Raw genomic sequence first — 20,206 nt, 5'->3', positions numbered from 1 at the left:
TTTTATTGAGGATTGTCACATCAATGTTCATCAGGGATATTGGCCTGAAATTTTCTTTTTTGTTGTGTCTCTGCCAGGTTTTGGTATAAGGATGATGCTGTCCTCATAAAATGAATTAGGGAGGATTTCCTCTTTTTCTATTGTTTGGAAGAATTTCAGAAGAAATGGTACCAGCTCCTCTTTGTACCTCTGGTAGAATCATCTGTGAATCCGTCTGGTCCTGGAATCCCATAACTGGGTATATACTCAAAGGATTATACATCATTCTACTACAAAGACACATACACACGTATGTTTATTCCAGCACTATTCACAATAGCAAAGACTTGGAACCAACCCAAATGTCCATCAATGATAGACTGGATAAAGAAAATGTGGCACATATACACCGTGGATGTATATGAATGAAGCAGGAAACCATCATTCTCAGCAAACCAACACAGGAGGAGAAAACCAAAGACCACATGTTCTCACTCATAAGTGAAAGTTGAACAATGAGAACACATGGACACAGGGAGGGGAACATCACACAGCAGGGCCTGTCAGGGAGTGGAGGGCTAGGGGAAGGATAGCATTAGGAGAAATACCTAATGTAGATGATGGGTTGATGGGTGCAGCAAACCACCATGACATGTGTATACCTATGTAACAAACCTGCACGTTCTGCACACAAAAAAAGACAGATGATTACAAATGTTGAGTATGTGGAATATCAGAAGGGTTTTACTTTGTGGGCCTGAATGTAAAATGATGCAGACACTTAGAAAAATACTCTAGTAATTTCTCAAATAGTAAACATAGAATTACCCTATGACCAAGCATTCCCACTTTTATGTATATATTCGAGAGAAAATAACATATGTCTACACAAACACTTGTACACAATTGTTTATAACCACATTATTCATAATAGCCAAATAGTGGAAACAACCCAAATGCTCACCAACTGATTAATGGATAAATAAAATGTGGCATATCTATACAATAAGGATAATTTGCTACAACATGGATGATCCCTGAAGACATCATGCCAAGTGAAGTAAGCCACTAATGAAAGACCATATATTACATGATTTACTATATGACATATTTAGAATAGGCAACTCATAGAGACAGAAAATAGGTGAATGATTGCTTCTGTCTGCGGAGATTGGGAGAATGGAAATAGTAGCTAAACAGTACAGGTTTGCTTTTTGAGGTGGCAAAAATGTTGCCAAATAGACTGTGGTGATGTTTGCACAACCCAGTGAGTATACCAAAAGCCACTAAACCATACACTGTAGGTGAATTTTATAGCACGTGAAGTTTATCTTACTAAAGCTGGCATAGGAATAATAATGATTTTCCTAATGACTGAAAATACTAAGCAAACTTTTTGTTCACTTATTTGCCATTCCTGCATCCTTTTTGGTGAAGTGTCTGTCCAAATCTTTAACCTATTTTTTTAATTGTGTGTTTTGTCTTCTATTATTGATTTGCAAGAATTTCATGTTCTTTGCTTATTGTAGATACAAGCTATTATCACCTATACTTTTATGCAAATATTTTCTCCCATTCGTGGCTTTTATTTCCTTTTATTAATAGTGTCTTTTAATGAGAAAAAGCTTTAAATTATGAAATACAATTTACCATGTAAGACTTCTTGGCCTCTATAATTGCATGAGCCAATCCTCATAATCAAACTTCACTTGATATCTATTTATATTATATTGGTTCTGTTTCTCTTAAAAATCCTGACTAAGCTATGTATAAGCATATGCATATATGTACACACATACATTTCATCCTATTTTTGTGTGCACATATATATCCACAGATGTATGGGCTTAAAGACTTTAAAGTTACAAACTTATAGATTTTTAAAAAATCTTTAAGCCTATACATATGTGTTAATATATGTACACACACATATTTATACGTGTATTGGTACACGAATACTATATTTGTATAAATATGTATACATATAGTTTCTTTCTATCCTTGGTACACACATACATATGTACATGTATATATGCAGAGAAGAGAGAAAACATTAAAACAAATAAAACAAAATACAAGCAATTGCTGAATTTCCTAAATTATTTTTAATTGACAAAAATTGTACGTATTTATTGTGTGCAATATATTTTGAAATATGTATAGATCATAGAATGGCTAAATCAAGCTAATTAACATGCATATTACTTCACATAGTTACCGTTTTTTGAGGGAACAATACTTAAAATCTAGTGTCTTAGAGATTTTCAAGAATACAATATGTTGTTATTAGCTATAGTCACTGTGTTGTACAATAAATCTCTTGACCTTATTCTTCTTGTCTAACTGAAATTTCATACCCTTTGACCAACATCTCCCCAACTTCCTCACTCCCAACCCCTGATCACCATCTTTGTGCTCTCTGCTTCTATGAGACCAACTTTTTTAGATTCTACATTTAAGTGAGATCTTTGTGTACCTGGCTTATTTCATTAACAGGATGGTTTATTTTATTAACATGATGTTCTCCAGGTCACCCATCTTGTCTCAAATGACAAGATTTCCTTTTTTAAAAGGCTGAGTAGTATTCCTCTGTGTAGATAACACATTTTCTTTATCCTTTCATCCAGTGATGAACATTTAGGTTGATTCCATATTTTGGTTACTGTAAAGAGTGCTACAATGAACATAGGAGAGCAGATATCTCTCCAGCAGACTGATTTCATTTTCTTTACAGATGCCCTCATGAGTGGGATTTCTGGATCATATGATAATTCTATTTTTAGCATTTTGAGGAACCTCCATTCTGTTTTCCATTATGACTGTGCTAGTTTACTTTCCCAACAACAGTGTGCAAGGGTTCCCTTTTCTCTACAATTAGTTCATTTTATCTAAAAATAAGAGATTTCTTTGTGCTATTTTCCATTTTTCTATACATTTAAAATCATATCGAAGTTTTAAAAATCTGATATAGATCCTAGACATATAGGAAGCAAAAGTCAATTATCTTGAGAATGGAGAAGACAAATTCACACACTGAAATCTATTCAGTAAGAAATAATAACACCGCATGTTCTCACTCATAGGTGGGAATTGAACAATGAGAACACCTGGACACAGGAAGGGGAACATCACACACCGGGGCCTGTTGTGGGGTGGGGGGAGCGGGGAGGAATAGCATTAGGAGATATACCTAATGTAAGCAACTAGTTAATGGGTGCAGCACACTAAGATGGCACATGTATACATATGTAACAAACCTGCACCTTGTGCACATGTACCCTAGAGCATAAAGTATAATACAAAAAAAGAAATAATGAACTATATAATATACATTTGTCTTAGTCCACTCAGGCTGCTAATACAAAATCCCTGACACCAGGTAATTTATAAGGAACAGAAATGTATCTCTCACTGTTCTGGAGGCTGGGCATCCAAGAACAAGGTACTGGCAGGTTTAGTTGTCTGGCACGGGCTGCTCTCTGCTTCAGAGTTGGAGGGAGGAACACATGTCCTCACATGGTGAAAGGAAAAAGGGTAAGAGCACCAAAGAAATACCGTGTGAAGCCTTTTTTATAAGGACCCTTACAGTCCTTATAAGGAATGAACCTCATGACCTAATTACCTTCTAAAGGCCCCATCTCTTAATACTATCACAATGACCATTATGTTTCAACACTTGAATCTTGGAGGGACCCATTCAAACCATAGCAATGTTGCGACAGGATGAACCCCCCAAATATTATGCTGCAGCAAACAAATAGATATAAAATTCATTCTGTATGATTCCATTTATGTAAAACTCAAGAACGGGAAAAATGAATTAACTTATGAAGATGAAAATTAGAAGTTTTTGCCTAAGGGGAATAGGGACTTAATGGGAAGAGAGCATGAAGGAACATTCTGAGGTGATGAAAATATTCCATCCTCACAGGAATAGTAGTTACCCTGGTGTATAAATTCATCAAAGCATCAAATTGTATGCTAGAAATCTGTACATTTCAGTACATATAAATTTAACCTATTTTTTAAAACGTCACTATGCAAAGTTCACAATTAAAAGCAGAAAGAGAGGACCAGGCATGGTGGCTCATGCCTTTAATCCCAGCACTTTGGGAGGCCGAGGCGGGTGGTTCATGAGGTCAGGAGATCAAGATCATCCTGGCTAACACAGTGAAACCTGTCTTCCCTAAAAATACAAAAAAATAGCTAGGCGTGGTGGCACGTGCCTGTAATCCCAGCTACTTGGGAGGCTGAGGCAGGAGAATCGCTTGAACCCAGGAGGCAGAGGTTGCAGTGAGCTGAGATTGCACCATTGCACTCCAGCCTGGTGACAGAGTGAGACTCCATCTAAAAAGAAGGAAAAAAAATAAATAAAAGGCAGAAAGAGAAAATTAAACATTAAACGGTTTTAGCCATGCTTTTGAGTTGTTCGTGAAGTTTCACCTATATAATCTCAGGTAACGTTTCCCTAGCCTGTGTTTAATTCTGATTATTGGCTTATTCTCAGCTCTAATCAGTGAGTTACCACTTTAAATAAATTATTTTTAGTAGCATTAGCTACTAATATTAATAGCACAAGCTACTACTATATTCATAGGCAAACTAATTCTAAAAATTACCTTTTAACTTTTCAAGCAGTCAGGAACTGATATTCTTAATCTCAATTTTTACTAGCTTTGCGATTTGGAAACAGCCTAACATGCTTGGACCACAGCTTTCCTGAGATTGATGTAGGTCAGTTCTAGGATTATTTACAGTTTCCAATTCTAATACTTAATTTCAACCTCAAAGTATGATGTAGAAAGTGTTCCTCTTAGAGTCTTAGTCATAATACTTCACGTAGACCATCATTCCTCAATAGATCGTATACACACTAGGATTTCTGCATGAAAAAAAAATAAGTTGAATTCAACATTTCTTCCCTTGAGGAGGTTCCAATACCCATGTAATTAAGGCTGCTGCAGTGTTAACATATTACAGACGATAAAGTAAAACATTGCAAGCATTACAAAATGTTTAGGAAGAGACAAAGAGGAAAGCTGACTTGCTGAAGTTCTCTAGATGATTGATTCACTTACAGAACTGAGAGCAGAAATTTTGTATCTTCTGTTTGATTCCCTCTGGTGGTGTAGTGGCCTCTCAGAAGGGTCAGATTCAATGTTCGGATTCTTAGAAAGGTGCCATCATGAAAAACAAAACAAAATAAAAATCTTCACATCAACAAGGAGCCACCTGTCACTCTACATTTTATTTTCTCTGCAGATTAGAATCTATAAGAACACACTTATTATTCATGCATGTCACCCTAGAAGGAGCCACTGAGCATGTGCCTGGTGTCATGAAAAGACACTCTCAAGGAGACGCCCAAGGAGACAAACAGAAACCTTTTCCACTTGGTGATGGAAGTGAATGTCTTCATGGAAGTCATGAAAAACCACATTGCTGTGGGTATCTCTGACTGATCAGCTTCCACCTGCCTGCGTGGGATTCTAATGATGGGCCTATTTTGAGGTCTAACCTGTGATCTGCAACTTAAAAAAAAAAAAAAAAAAAACTTTTCAAGATTATTCTGCATTTAAAATTTTCATTTCCAGGCAGCTGTTTCCAAAATTACTGTCTGAGCTTTCAATTAGTCAGAAACTTGATAGGAATTTAGCCTTTGAATCTCAAGACACAAGCCACAGACCTGTTCTTTTATGTCATAATTAGCATAGCTCTCTGCAGATAGGCCTAATTCTGGAAACCTTCCCAGACTAGCTATATATTCTGAAGAATTCAAAAATTTCCTTTTCAGTATTCTTTTATTCACACTGCATCTCCTGGTGTATCATTTTCAAATCTGGAACAAAAGATAAAGGAAAAACCTTGAAGACATTATGCTGAGTGAAATAAGACAGACCAAAGAGAACAAATAGTATATGATTCTGTTTAGATGAGGTACCTAGAATAGTGAAATCCATAGAAACAAAAAGTAGAATAGTAGTTATCAGAAACTAGGAGAGAGGAAATGAGGAGTCATTGTTTAATGGGTACAGAGTTTCAGTTTGGGATGATGAAAAATTTCCAAATATAGATTGTGGAGATGGTTGCACAACAATGTGAATGTAATTAATGCCACTGAACTATAAACTGAAATGGATTAGAATAATACATTTTATGTTGTGTACATTTTATTACAACAAAAGAAAAGAAATTTAAATTAGCTTATTCATATACATTCGATGTCCCACTACCTTAGATTTGTAAAAAGCTGCTGATGTGATTGGGTAATTTTCACTGAGTGACACCTTTACACTGCCAAGTTTATATGTAGAAATGTTTTTATCACTTACATAATAAAAATGTTCATCAGGTAATATAATTAGTAGTGAAAATGTACACGTGGAGATCATACATTGCTAATGTGCTAAAAAGGTATAAAATGAATATAGAGATGTCTTAAATCTCAAGAATTTATATTACAAAGTTTCAAGAACACACCTTTCAAATATTCTATATATGACCAACCCATATGAAAACAAAAAATGCCTACGTGGAGAAAAAAATGTCATCTAAGATATAGATCTTCCCCCTCCCCATCACTAGTTAGAGCCCTACTGGAAAATGATATATATTTCTAGATTACAGAGCTGAAGAGGAATGGAGATACATTCTAGAAAGATGAGAGGGTCATCACAGAGATTTAAAAACATGTAAAGGTGTTTTTAAAGTTTTGGAAACAACATCCATGAGGACAAAATTGATTCAAATTCTTGTAGAGCCAGGTGCCTATAATCCCAGCTACTCACCCAGGAGACTGAGGTGGGCAGATAGTTTGAGGCGAAGAGTTTGGGAACAGCCTAGTCAAGATAGCAATGTCCTGTCTCTTAAAATACTTGATTAAAAAATAAGTAAGTTCATCTGGAAAGAGTACATGACATAAACATTGTTAGAGTACATGACATAAACATTGCTTCTCCAAAGCAAACAATAGCCAGACACAGATAAATGGAGTTTGGCTCTAATGAGAGGGATTGTTTAGCTCTAAGAAAAGATTTCTCTCTATTCAGAATAGGAATTCTCAAGAGCTCTGTCTCTGGAGCTCATCAAAATTAGGGCAAATGTGTTTCTGTCTAGGATGATTTAGTTGCAGCCCTTCCTAAGGGACAGGGGATTGCACCAATCTTCTCTCAGGGTCTCTTCCTGCTCTGTGATTCTAGGATAACCCATGGGGAGAGAGGCCACACTACCAGCTGTGTTAAAATGTTGTTCGGAAAGCAAATAGTTTGTGTGATTACATGACTAATGTTATAGAATTTGTTGATTTTTTTTGCTTGAAAATGTGCTGATAAATTGAGTAGTATCTTCACTATAAAAATGGGAAAACTCAGCTAGTAGGGAAATTCTCTTTGTAGAAACAATTGTAATCATATTTAACACACATTACATTCTACATCTATCTTTGAGGGGCATACAAACACCCCATTTCAATGACCAGCAGAGAACGTCTGAGGCCAGGGATACACTCATGTTAAATTAATTGCCGAGGGGGGTGCCCCATGGACCTCATTTATGAATAATTATCCTTTGCAAATGACTGCAAATAATCTATAGCATGGCTGAATTATGCACAAAAAGGAGCGTCTTAAATCTGTACCTGGGTTGTAGTATCTGGTTATTTACTCCATAATTTTCAATTTGCATAAGGAGATGCATTAATGAAAAGTACTTAGGGGAGATGAATTATAGAAAGAGCAATTCTAGAATTGAGCAAATGTCTCTGATTAATATAATTTAAATTTTTATTACCGAATATGACTACAGATAATGTTTAGCCTAACTCATTTTATTTATAATATCAAAGAAACTTCAACTCTGATAAATTATGATTGCTGTAAAATTCAGGAAATATGGAGCAAGAAGACCTTACTGTATTGGTTTAGGTTAGATGTGGAGTCCCTGGACAAGTCACATGTTAGGAAACAGTGGTAGCAACAGCAGTCAAGTCCACAGTTGAAACATGCCATTCTATTAATGGAGACAAAGCTAGGAGAAAAAGGGAAATAATTTGAAAGTTATGTGATGGTTACAAGGAGTTAAGATAGTAGCATTCAAGTTCATCATATGCAGATCTGAAATAGTATTTATTAAATTATTGTACATAGTGGGAATGGGGGGCACTGCTAAGGCTTGAGCCAAAACTGGTTCTTTGCTGGTCTTACACAGTTCTTCAATATATCTTCATTCACAGTATCCCTTATTGATTTAACTAAATTCATTAACCAGTGTAATGTTGTTCAGTGAGAAGGGAACAACTATATAGCTTCCTCATAGAGAAGAGTTAAATTACTCACTGCTAACCACTGTTACCCAGTGGATCTGCATGGGGAAAGGTCTGTTTGTGCAGAGAAAGGAAATAAGACATTTTTACACCAGTAGAGTGTCCAACATTGGACACCCTGGAGTCCCCAAGACATCACTAAGGGATGTCGCCACTTCTATGGGTAATAAAAATAAGGCTGACTCCTTATTTTTGTGTTTGACTGTTAATAGCTTTTAAGCCTCACCCCTCTTCTTTCGTCTTCTGCACCCCATCTGGGAAAGCTGAGAAGACAGCCTGGGCGCCCCCTCCATTCGCACCTGTGAGAGACAAACTTTACACGTCCCTGTCCACCCATGTGCAGGAACTCCTACACCAGCCCTTCTCACCTTCCACAATAAAAACCCTCCTCTCTTAAGTTGCTTTCAGACCTGCTTAGGAAGAGTGCCTTGCTTTTTCCCCACAGAACTCTTCATTAATAAATGTTTTTATATCCTCTTGGTGTGCATGTGGCATCTTCCGTTTTCATAGCCAAACCAAGTTTTGGGTGGAAGTACCTCCTGATTTTGTAGGTTGGCACAACTCCAGAGAGCCCTAAGGATATTGGGACTCTACATGTTGGAAGACGGGAAGGGGTTGGGTGCTAATAGCAGGATTGTGCATGTTTGACTACACCCACCAGGGTGAAGTAGAACACAAACAAGCTACCGACTTTTGAATTGGATGCCAATAGCTCTAAACTGAAGGCTGAGACTGTAGCTAGCTCTTTAGACTAGAAGATCAAGTGGAAATCTGGCTTATTTCATGATGCAGGAAATATTACAGTAACCTCAAGGAATTTTCATATGTAGCTTTGATTAAGAGTGATGAAACTATTTTAATCTTTGAAATTGAAGGAATTTTCTGGTCAGTATCCCACCTTTATCTAGCTGTATAACATAACCAGATAAAGACAAGATATTTTGAATTGTCAATATTTTAAAACTTAGCAATATATAAGAATAGATATGCATATACATATATAAAACAAAAACAATTTGATAATAGTTAAATTTGTCAGACTACAAATAAAATTCTATTAATTTACTCTCACCATAAAATAACTTGAGGGCAATTAAGATAGAAAATATGTTAGATATATAATATTTTTGTTTATGAAAGATAAATATGCTATATTCCCAACTTGAAAATATTTTCAGTATTATCTCCAAGTGAGATATACTCCGTGTGAATCTCCACGTGACAATTCATCCTACTATTTGGTCTAATTATAAATTAGTTATTAGAGTCATTTAGACATTAATTTATCCAAAATGAACATTTATGAAGAGAAATTATTAGTGATAATGAGTTCTGAATTAATATTCAGAAAACAGGACTGAGAGAAAAATGTTGGTCACCTTCAATTCACCTTTAACTTTATCCCACTAATATTAATAAATTCTCAAGGCATTCTTTAACTAATACCATTTCCATACTTTACATGATCATCCAATATTTTCCAGTTTGTTTTCCTGTCTTTGCAAAGGTTTTAATCAAAACAACGGTGATATTTCAACTCTTTTATATTTAAACTCTTTATTCTTAAGAGCACTCTGTTCAACTTATTTGAAGCTTAGTTACTCTGCTCATTGCTGAGTACATCTTGACATTTTGAGAATGAATACAAGCCTCAAGAGAATGCACGATTTACTCATATCTAACAGCTGCTCTCATTTAGTGATATATATAGTCATATAAAAGTTGTATTAATTGCACTTCAGTATTAAATGTGACTGAAGGGTCTATGAAAAGGAGCTCGCGCATTATCATTTATTACTCTGACACCTTTTCCTTCGCAGAGGCTCCTCTGGGAGGTTGGATGGAATGGATCAACTGATAAGGAATAAATAAACTTATGCATTTTTAAAATCAGCAACAACTTTAGAATCCCTTCTGTGAGCCATCAACTACTCAGATTAGCCTTAATGGGGAGTTGTGTACCAAGAATCCTGACTTAGAACTTCCTAATTAGAGCTGATTACATTTTTTTCTAATGCTTACTCAGGGAAGCATGCTTACTTAATGGTGAATTGTAACCTTTCAGAAACTGAAATTATAAAACAGTTTGAGGAATGGGAGAAGGTAGAGGAGGATGCAGTAGATGAAGAGGCAGTTTTATAACTGGAGGAGAGGGTAATATCAGAAGAATCTTGGTAAACCTGTGAAGGCACGCCATAGGGTGATCATCTCTTTATGTTCTCTTTTGCACACCAGTTTCTTGCTGTTTTTGAGGATATAATAGGCTCTGGAACTAGCCTGAGTTATTTACATCAGAAATTTTTTAATATACAGTGTTCCTATACTCTTTTGGCATATAAGTCATTACAAAAGCATTTGTTCTTATTTATTTGTTCAGCCCACAATTTGTCTACTAATAATTTAATCTTGTTTACCATTCAATTTAACCTGAATGAGTAGCCAATTTCAAGATCCTTTAGGTAAATTTATCTTTTGTTAGGTAAGTTATCAACATGCATAGGTCTCTATAGAAATACGAATGGAAGATGATCTTTACATGTAACACAATTCAACATTTGGGTTCCCACACCTTTAATCACCCCAGCATGTCAACATCATGTCCTTTGTAACTCAAGAGAGGACAAAGAAGCACAAGTGATAAACAGTGATATTATAGATTCAATTTTGAATTTTCTCTACGAAAGTTTCAAACTTGCACAACTTAAATCTTTAATATTTAGGAAATATATCTTATGAGCATGTCACAAGTAATAGAACAAGATATGAAGTCAATAATTATGGAGCTATGAATGAGTAGCATTTGTCCTACATACGAATGGAAAGACAACTTCAAAGAGTATCTGGTAGTGACCCATAGCACAACCTACATAATGACATTTGGTGAAGGAATTCTCTACCTTCAAAGAGTCAAATTGCAAGTGCCAATCATCTGTCTCTTCTTTGTAAATAGAAATCTGTACTGTTGTCCTGAAAGAATGTGATTCCTTAGAGTCTACTTACATAATCACAATGATGCCTCCTCCTCTATTTGTCAAGGCTGTAAACATAGACTTGCCAAGTGACATTGGAAAGTTAGGCATATTACTTCACTTTCATGACCTTGGCACTTTTGAAGCTTGAAGGCCATTTATTTGTGGAATTTATTTCAACTGGAGTTTTACTGATGCTTTCTCTAATTATTTTTAGTTTATTCATATTGGGCTGGGATATCAGAGAAATGATGTTAAGTATGTTTCTTACTGTGTTCTATTAGGTGGTACACGTTTTTTTATGTGCACCTTTACTGATGCTTTGAGATCCGCCACAGTCCACTGTAAAGTAATTTCCTTTCTCTATAATCAATAAGCATTTTGTAGGAGGTAGGCTAGTTTCATGTGTCAATGTGACTAGGCTACAGTACCCAGGTATTTAATCAAATACTAATCTAGGTGTTGCTGTGAAGCTATTTCGTAGATGTGTGGTTAACATCTAAAATCGGTTGACTTTAAGGAGATTTCCTCACTAGTGTGGGTGGGACTCATTCAATCAGGAGAAAGTCTTTTAGAGAAAAACGGAGGAAGAAGAAAGTCAGCCTCAGGACTTATTGACTCCTGCCTGAATTTCCATCCTGCTGACCTTCCCTGTGTGTTCTGTACTTCCCAGCCCACACAATCTAATGATCCAATTCTTTTAAATAAATCTCTTAATATATGTGTATAATATATTAGTAACTATAGATTAATTATATATCTATTCTTTTAGTTCTGTTTCTTTGGAGAACCCTGATCTGACTGGTAGAGATTTGGATACTGGAGGCGATTTACTAGGAACAGAATCTTAGAGATGAGTTTTCTAAATTGGTTCTGTGAAGGTACTTTAAGATTATGAAATGCTCTGTTCCTCATCAAACTGTGAATTGATCCATTCCTTCATTTCTATCAATATGGATTCACAGTTTTCTAATTTATTGAATGGCTTATAGTATATTTTTTGTAACAGTTAATTATTGAGATATAATTCATATAGTGTACAATTCACCCACTTAAAGTATACAATTCACTGGTTTTTAGTGTATGCATAGAATTGTGCAGCCATCTGAATATTTTCCTGGTCATAAAACAAAATTCTGTATAACTTTAGCTTGTATTGTACCACATTCCCTCTTCTCATCGAGGCTTGGCAACCACTGATTGATTTTTGTCTTTATAGATTTGCCTTTTCCAGACGTTTTATATACATGAAGTCATATAAGAAGTCTTCGTGACTGGTTTCTTTCACTTAGCAGAACGTTTTCAAGGTTCATCTGTATTGTAGCACGTATTACTGTGTTGCCAAATGTAAGGGGTTTGGCCTAGGTCCAGCTGCTTGCCTCACAGAAAGCCAATCACTGAGACAATGAGTATTGGCAAGGAAGAAAGGCTTTAATGCAGGTCATGTCAACTGGGAGACTGGAGACCAATCTCAAACCCATTTCCAAAACTGACTTAAGTTAGTGGTTTATCTAGCAGAGAATTAGGAAGAGGAGCTTGTCAATAGGCAGCAGGTGCATTTCATCGTCCGGATGTTGTGACCTGGGAAGGCTCAATTCCTTGCTGCTATCTGGGAGCCCTGATGGTTGGTTTCTTGAGAAAGGAACTTACAGGCCGGGCGCGGTGGCTCAAGCCTGTAATCCCAGCACTTTGGGAGGCCGAGACGGGTGGATCACGAGGTCAGGAGATCGAGACCATCCTGGCTAACACGGTGAAACCCCGTCTCTACTAAAAAATACAAAAAAACTAGCCGGACATGGTGGCGGGCGCCTGTAGTCCCAGCTACTCGGGAGGCTGAGGCAGGAGAATGGCGTGAACCCGGGAGGCGGAGCTTGCAGTGAGCTGAGATCCGGCCACTGCACTGCAGCCTGGGTGACAGAGCAAGACTCCGTCTCAAAAAAAAAAAAAAAAAAAAAAGAGAGAAAGGAACTTACATAAAACAAATGTACGTTTCTCAAGTTTCAGTTCTATGGGAACATTAGGCCAGTTTCAACTTCATCACTCTTATGTTCAAATGATATTTCATTGTATAGAATACCACATTTTGTTGATCTTTTAATTACTTGATGGAAATTCAGGTTGTTTCACCTTTTGGCTACCATGAATTATGCTGCTAAAAACATTTGCACCTAAGTTTTTGTGTGGACATATGCTTTCAATTCTCTTGGGTATATACCTATGAGTGGTATTGATGTGTAAAATGGTAACTATATGTCTAACTTTCTGAGGACCTGCCAGACTGTTTTTCAAAGTGGCTCCATCATTTTATATTCCACGAGCAATGTCTGAGAATTACAGTTTCTCCTCACTCTCACCAACATTTTCTATTTTGGGACTTTTTATTATAGTCATTATTATACTCATAATTATAATGGAAATTATAATACTGTATCTTGCAGTTTTTATTTGCATTTTCCTGATGACTAAAACCATTGAGCATCTTTCATGCATCATTTGTATCTTATTGGTCATTTGTATATTTTCCTTGAAAACTATCTATATAGATCATTAGCTCAATTTTTAATAGTTATTTCTCTTTGTTACTGATTTCTAAGCATTTTTATATATTCTACATACAAGTCCCTCATAAGATGCTTGATTTGAAAATATCTTTTCCCATTCTGTGAGTTGTCATTCTTTTATCTGATAGCACCCATTTGAACACGAAAGTGTTTCATATTTTTACACTTGATGTTAGCCAAAAGGCCGAGAAGCGATAAAAGTGTTTCACATTTTTAAGCCCCATTTGTATACTTTTTCTTTTGCTGCTTGTGCTTATTGTGTCAAGGCTAAGAACTCAGTGCCAAATTTATGGTCCCAAAGATTTACTACTATGTTTCCTTCTAAGAATTGTATAGTTTTACTTCTTACATGAGGTCTTAAAGTTTGAGCTAATTTTTGTATTTTGTATAAAATAAAGTTCAACTTCATATTTTTTGCATGTGGATATCCAGATGCTGCAGCACCACTTATTGCAACGTCTATTCTCCCTTCATTGAATTGAACAGTGATGTCATAAAAAATGGTGGAGTTGGAAGCTGGAAGAATCAGGGCCTTAACTGAACCAACTATTAAGCTGGAAAATCTTATAGAATCAAATTTTCTCGAACTCTTAAATCTGAACAAAAACTTACAGGTGAGTTTTTTATAAAGACACACACTCACACACACGAAAAAGACTGCTAAGTGTCATTCAGAAAGCACTGTGGCATTTCTGCTTACTTGTCTACCATCCTTCACTCTCCAGTTCAGGAGTGACTGGATGGACAGCAGCTGACATCACTGGTGAAAGTTGCTGGGGTAAAGGGGAACAATATAGATCTTATTTTCCAAAAGTTTTGGTTGTAAATTTTGACCTTTCTGTATATACCCTGAAGGACTAGCACAGCCTGAATGGGGCAAAGGAAAGTTTATCCTCTGGAGCAGCTGGAGCAGCTTTCCAGACATGGCAGCATCCACAGTTGCCTGGGGCAAACAATGGCAGATGGGCAAGTATCAGACAGACTCAACAGGCTTGGAAGGAGGTTGAGGAGGAAAATTCTTGGGAGAATAAGGTATTTGAAGGGTTACTGTGTATACCAGGGAAGCCAGAATGCAATGCACATACTCGGGGTCAGATGTGTTCTCAGAAAATACCTGAAAAGATCATCAGCTTGCACCTAGCTAGTCTGTGAGTTCCATGCAAGCAGGAAGTGAAGCATAAAGCAGAGGTGTATGTAGCCTGGATTAGGCTGAAGAAGTGCCACAAGTCAGAAGCAATCTGCAAAGACAGGGAGACAGATTTCTTTTGGTTGGCTGCTTGATTGGTTGGTTGGTTGGTTTTGTTTTCCTCTAGTCACTTAAGAAAATCTCTGTCAGCTGTTGGGCTACTGGCTGACATCTGAGATCACAGAACAGAGGCTTCAGTGACTGCGCATGACAAGGAATATAGCTTTTGCAAAAATAGTTTGCAAAAGTCACTAAACAAATAGATGGCTTCAGCCCTCAACAATCAACAACAGCAAATCTGAAGGAAAGGAAAATCTAATTTACAGAGTTACCACATTATGATATTCAACATGTCTAGTTTTCAACAACAACAAAAAAAATGCAAGATGTAGAAATAGGGAAGTACAGGCCATTCACAGGGAAGAAAAAAAAAGGAAGAAATGGAGAGAAACTATTTTTTGAGGAAGTCCAAGCACTGGATTTATAGAAAAGACCTGAAATCAACCATAGTGTAAGGTGATTAGAAAATATCATTGGCAATAAACTTTTAATTATATGCTCAGTGTAAAACATTTGAAACTTTATTTTCATGAGACTGACAATGCCACCAACTCTGCTTTTTAATGAGGTCTTTCTCTAATTATTGTCTTATATTCAGCTTTGGAAACAAAGCCTTCAACTCTTCCCTTACTCCAGAGAAGGGATAAATGATAGTTCTCTTAAAATTTGTGTTCTGCATTAGTCTAAAGTGCAATTTCATCTAGGCTCTGATTGAATAATTGAAAAAATATGAATTTGTAAAGAAAAAAATGGCAGTGCTACCAGACCAGTACAACTCTAAGTGCTGGCTTCTGGCCTGTGTGTGTACTAGTCCACAATGAGGTTAAAAAAATTGAGAGTAAATGTTTAGAAAATTTTACATCAATTTCAGAGAGTAGTTCTATGTCTGTTGGATATAATAATGAAAGATTGGGTGGTATTTCCAATGCTTTCCATTTCATTTGTCTAGTTATTTACTTTTATTTTATTTTACAGAAGTACTGATCTACAACATATTTGGCAAAATTTTCTTAAAAGTAGTTTTTTAAAAAAACTAGCACCGTTTAAGAAACACTGTGCCAGGCCTATTTACCCAGGTTTCTGAATCAGGTTTTATTTGAGAAGAAAACAATTATTTCCTCTGGTACCAAAATACCTAGATCTCAAACCCAAGGACAAAGCTGACAAACCATTAGCTACACTGACAAAGAAAAAAAAGCCTCAAATTACTAAAATCAGGAGTGAAATAGGGGACATGACCACCATTTCGGGAGCCCCTTTTTTTTCTCAAATAACCACTTCTGGTTTTGTTGATTCTCTCTGATTTTCTATTATCTATTCTGTTTCTCTATGCTGTAATCTTGAGCTGATTTTTCTTCTATCGCCTTGCTTTGAATTTAGTTTGTTATTCTTTTTCTAGTTTTAAGGTAAACAGGTTGTTGTTTGAGATTTTTTTTTATTTTTTTAAGGTAGGCTTTTAAAGTTCTTAATGTCCAGATGAGCAATGCTTTTGCTGTGTTTTGTAAGTTTTAGTGTGTTATGTTGTCATTTTCATTTATCTCAAAATATGTCCTAATGTCCCTTGTGATTTCTTCTTTGTCCCATTGGTTATCTAAGAGTCTGGTGTAGTGTTCATATATTTGTAAATTTTTCAAATTTCATTCTGTTATTGCCTTTTAAGTTCCTTGTGATTGGAAAGCATACTCTGAATGATTTCAGTCTATTTAGGTTTATCCTAACTTGCTTTGTGGCCTAATATATGGTCTATGCTAGAGAATGGTTCATGTGCACATTATTAGAACACACATTCTGCTGTCCTTTCTGACATGATGTGTTTAGGTCTAGTGGATGTACAATACTATTCAGGTATCCTATTTTCTTGTTGATCTTCTGTCTAGTTTTTCTTTACATTAATGAAAATGGGGTACAAAAGTTTCCAACTCTCATTGGAACTATCATTTATCTCTTCAATTCTGTCAGTTTTGCTTCATGTATTTTGAGGTTCTGATGTTTACTGCAGACGTTTATATTTGTAATATCTTCTTGATGGATTATCCTTTTATCATTACATAATGTCACTTTGTCTCTCATAACAATTTTTGTCTTAAAGTCTACTTTGTCTGATATTAGTATAGTCACTCAATCTCTTTTCTTTTCTTTTCCTCTCTCTCCCTCTCTCTCTCTCTCTCTCTCTCTCTCTCTCTCTCTCTCTCTCTTTCTTTCTTTCTTGGAGTGCAATGGCACACTCTTGGCTCACTGCAACCTCCACCTCGCAGGTTAAAGCGATTCTCCTGCCTCAGCCTCCCAAGTAGCTGGGAATACAGGCACCCACCAACATGCCCAGATGATTTTCGTATCTTTAGTAGAGACAGGGTTTCACCATGTTGGCCAGGCTGATCTCAAACCCCTGACCTCAGGTGATCTGCCTGCTTCAGCCTCCCAAAGTGCTGGAATTACAGGCAAGAGCCACCGCGCCCAGCCACTCTATCTCCCTTTTTTTGGTTACTGTTTGCAAGAAATATCCTTTTCCGTCCTTTGACTTTCAATCTCTTTGTGCTTTTGAACTAAAATTAGACCCTTATAAGCAGCATATAGTTGGGTATTGTTTTTGAATTCATTCTGCCAATCTCTGCCTATTAAGGAGTTTAATATTAACAGGTATATATCTAATGTAATCACTAATAAAGAATTTATTTCTGCTTTTTGCTATACATTTTTCTGTATGTCTTATCTTTTTTCTCCTGAATTTTTCCATTTTTCTCTTCTTTTGATTAAATAGACATTTTCTAGTGAACTATTTTTATTCTTTTGTTGTTTATGTTACTATATTTTCACGTCATTTCCTTTGTAGTTGCTCTGGAGATGAGAACTGACATCTTATTTTAGAACAATAAAATGCAGACTAATATCTTTTCCTCCCTATTGTTTATCTCATATTTCTCCCTTTTTTCCTTCCCTGATTGTACTGGCCCAAACTTTACAAATGTCATTAATTGAAAGCAGTGGTAATTGGTGCCTTTATTTTGTACTAATCTTTTATTTTTAAATGATAATTGAATCATAATTTAGGTCTATCACACAGAAGTGAAACATCATGACGCCCTAGATAAGCACACATCCCCTGCCTGGTATAGAGTATGTGTTCATTAAACATTTTTGAAAAACGGATACTCTTCATGTGTGGTCTATTGCCATGATAGACCAACTTCAATTCCTGACATTTTCCTCATCCCTAACTAATAACCACCACCCCCCAACATGCCACACTTTCATCTGATTGTGCTTTTCTGTGTGTTTTGCAGTTTGAAATGTATTACTCTCTAATCTGCCTATGAAGATATCATTTAGCCTTAGAGGTAGTTTAACATCAAATCCTTTTAAAAATATTATTGATTTCTTCTTTGAGGATGAGATTCCCGTAGTTGTTCCCTCTCCATTAACCCAGAACAGTTGTCTTGCTCATGTTGTCTTTCACTGTAAGGATATATTTACTCATCTGTTATATTGTAATCTTTTGTATTGCAAGGATATGTTTGTCTTTTTCCCCCTTTCTTCTTTATAATTAATGGATATATTTATACATCTGTTCTCCTAATTCAATTGTCAGCTACTTAGGGGTAGAGATCAGGATATTTCCCGTATTTGTATCTTAAACATAGTATCTATTCAATTGATGGGTGATAGCTGTGTGTTGAATAAAGAAAGAAGGTGATGATTCTATTCATCATCTACTTCACAATGTAAAGAACCCAGAGATGGACTGAAGTGAATGACCAACAGTCATCTCATGGCTAGTTTTCCTAGGACATTGCAATGATGAAGCCTGGTTCTGATGTCTAGTTGGAGATGGAGAAAAAAGTTTAGCTAAAGTAACCAGACCCCTGTACTCTTCTGTATCACCAACACCACCCATTGCTCTAGTATGAATGCTGGGTGTGGATGCACAAAACTCCATGCGTGTAGGTCCTTGCCAAGTGCTATCACAACTGCCTAGTTCTCTCAGATGACAGTGAGGAAGTTGGGGATTAATGTACCAAACCTTGACATGTCTGGATAATTATATTGTCATTAAAAACCACCTTATAAGCCCCAACAGACAAACTTTGTCATCTACATTCTTGGAACAGGGATGGCATGAGGCTCTGGTAAGCTAGTATGTATTCAGTGTCCATGTAAAATAAGACAATTGTTTAACATACCATACATGGCCACACAGATTGTGACTGGTTCCTTGAAGAATAAGGATGACCTCATAGTTCCAGGTAAGATAAGTAAAAACACAAAGGCTTGGCACAGAGAGGCAGAGTGTTCCATCTATGTCAAGGCTGTAATGTGCTTTCACTCAGCTTCTGCTGTCTTCCCTGGGCTAAGGCTTTGTAATTCGCGATTCAGCCCTAAAGACAACATCTATATTTAGATTAAAGACTCGAGGGAAAACTATGTCATAATGAATGTGTGCTTTATAAATTTGATGCTATAATTATCCATGGTTCCATAGATCTTAATCTTTTTTAAAAAAAATTAATATCCCTGTCAAGCAGGCTCAGGATTTTGAATTTGTTTAGTAATGATACAGTTTTGCATTGCGTTTCTTCCTATCAGCATATACAGCAATATACTGTACAGCATATTTGGCAATATACTGTTTAACAGTATACTGTACTTTGTCTGACTACCTTATTATTATCTATATTGAAATAGAAGAAAAAATAAAAATAAAACCATAGTTTTGTGGTCCAGCTCTGCCATGTGATTTCACTCTATGTAAGCTTCAAAATGTAGCCAAAATTTGTGGGAACCTTCCACACCAATATCTCTGTCTTCCTCCCCATTCTAGGTGAAGTTAACTACCTGGCTGAGGTGGTTGTTTTCAGGGACTAAGTAGGACAAACTCAACAGTTCACCCAATATTATTGTTAGGTATGGTCTTGATATCCTGGCATTCCTGAGTGAATGTTTGTAATCTAAATGATTTTACCTTCTGGTTCAGTTATTCATTCACTCGTGCCACAGAGATGTATGAGTGGCTCAATTTGACAGACATTTTTCAAAATCCTGTGGATACAGCATGTCACAAAAGAAAAAATGAAAAAACACTCCTTCTTGGAGCGTACATTCTTTTGAAGAAAGACAGATGGTAAATCAAGTAAAT

The sequence above is a fragment of the Macaca mulatta genome, chromosome 8 (assembly GCF_049350105.2).
Source record: "Macaca mulatta isolate MMU2019108-1 chromosome 8, T2T-MMU8v2.0, whole genome shotgun sequence".
In the NCBI taxonomy this organism is placed as follows: domain Eukaryota; kingdom Metazoa; phylum Chordata; class Mammalia; order Primates; family Cercopithecidae; genus Macaca; species Macaca mulatta.
This window is presented reverse-complemented; position numbering follows the sequence as displayed.